The sequence below is a fragment of the Poromitra crassiceps genome, assembly GCF_964638095.1.
Source record: "Poromitra crassiceps genome assembly, chromosome: 14".
NCBI lineage: Eukaryota > Metazoa > Chordata > Actinopteri > Beryciformes > Melamphaidae > Poromitra > Poromitra crassiceps.
Genome location: NC_139633.1, coordinates 33,498,415 through 33,500,914, shown reverse-complemented (window position 1 = coordinate 33,500,914; position 2,500 = coordinate 33,498,415).

The window sequence follows — 2,500 nt, the reverse complement described above, 5'->3', positions numbered from 1 at the left end:
TTTGTCTTAGATTATGGCATGAGTGTTGTTTTCCCCCCTGGTTTTAACACACACACACACACACACACACACACACACACACACACACACACACATATAAATTCCACTTTTAATATATAAATTTCATATATGAAATATGAAATTTATATATTAATTTATATATTAAATTATTAAATTATAATATATAATAGTATAATTATATATTATAATATATATTAAATGTATATATTAAAAGTGTAAAACTAAGATATATATATATATATATATATATATATATATATATATATATATATATATATATATATATAGTAAGTTAAAAGTGGAATTGATTAATGAGTGGCTGCAGAGAGAACTGTTGTCACCCCAATTAAGAGCAAATAAGATGATATTTGCATGTGGAAGCGGTTACTTTATTTGATATTCTCTCATTTACAGAGTCTGTTCCAACTCACATCCCAAGACTCAAACTCAGGTGTCATACAGACACATGTAGTAGACTTATTTCATGAGATTTATATTTGAATGACATGTGTCTTGCGTGAATGTTTAGTTGATCATCGGTAGCAGTTTTTGCGCACGTGCGTGTGAGTGTGTGTGTCTCCGTTTTGAACCAGTAGCCAGTAGTTGTTTAGCCTTTCTGACGCTATTGCATGTAATGGTTAAATCAGCCAATTTTATTTCACGGGGGAAAAATACATGTGTATCCGTAGGGAAGTGTATCCGTAGTGAAGTGGTCCCTGGGGAATTTGGTTTGCTATAGTGGTACTTGGTCTGAAAAGTTTGAGGACCCCTGTAGTCCCATAGCCTACCACACGGTGTAAAAAGAAACAGAAGAAATGAAAAGGGTAACTTACAATAAGGGTCACTAAATCAAAGGAATCACTGGTCAACAACTTCACTCAAATCAACTCTCAATAAAATTGATAATCAATGACGGTCAAACTAAAGGAATGCCTGAAAATTACAGTTTTTGGATAAACTGATGATTTTGTAATGATATGCTGGGTGAAAATCGGCAGAGGGTTCCTTTTGGTTCATGTTACCCTTAAAGCGGCGATCCTCAAAGTCCGGACTCCGGTCCGCATCCGGACCGAGACGCCGTCCTATCCGGACCGAGCCCTCTAACCTACAAATCATTGAATAGTTACATTTTCACAGAGCGTTTCTATTTGAACCGGCACAGGCTTTATAGTCTTTACGGTGCTACTGGTTTATCTGCCAGGAAGCTCACAGACCAATGCATGCGCTGTAAATCATCACACGTGATGTAAATAAGCATTGTTGATGTTTATTTTGATTTAACAGTCAGTTGTTGACTACATACAGACATTGTACCATTAGGCTACTTCAATCATTGAGTTCAATGGCACTGAATCATAACGCAAGCTACGTTACAATGTTCCGGACCTTTACTTGAGGAAATTTTCTCTAGCTGGATCTCTTTGAATTTTAATTGAGTGCCCCTGCCTTAAAGGAACACTCCACCCATTTTCAACCAGCTTTGTATCATTAGAACATCAGTAGTAGTATATCAGAAAACTGTAAACGGTTTTGTGTGGACCAGTGACATCACTGGTCCACACTAACTCAAATTAATAACTCATTAACTCAAATCAACTCTCAAACTGTAAACGGTTTTGAAGTCATTCATCTAGTTTGACAGTTATTGAGAGTTGATTTGAGTTAATGAGTTATTAATTTGAGTTAGGGTGGACCAGTGATGTCACTGGTCCACACTTTAACACTCAATAACTGTCAAATTAAATGACAGACTTCAAAACAGTTTACAGTTTTCTGATATACTACTGATGTTCTAATGATACAAAGCTGGTTGAAAATGGGCGGAGTGTTCCTTTAAGTATCAGCATTAACTAACCCTAACAATTCGGTGAGGGTTAGTTAATTGATAGGGTTACATTATGTCATTTAGCAGATAGGGTTACATTACGTCATTTAGAAGGTAGGGTTACATTATGTCATTTAGCAGGTAGGGTTACATTATGTCATTTAGCAGGTAGGGTTACATAATGTCATTTAGCAGGTAGGGTTACATTATGTCATTTAGCAGGTAGGGTTACATAATGTCATTTAGCAGGTAGAGTTACATTACGTCATTTAGAAGGTAGGGTTACATTATGTCATTTAGCAGGTAGGGTTACATTATGTCATTTAGCAGGTAGGGTTACATAATGTCATTTAGCAGGTAGAGTTACATTATGTCATTTAGCAGGTAGGGTTACATTATGTCATTTAGCAGATAGGGTTACATTATGTCATTTAGCAGGTAGGGTTACATTATGTCATTTAGCAGGTAGAGTTACATTATGTCATTTAGCAGGTAGGGTTACATTATGTCATTTAGCAGGTAGGGTTACATAATGTCATTTAGCAGGTAGGGTTACATAATGTCATTTAGCAGATAGGGTTACATTATGTCATTTAGCAGATAGGGTTACATTATGTCATTTAGCAGGTAGGGTTACATAATGTCATTTAGCAG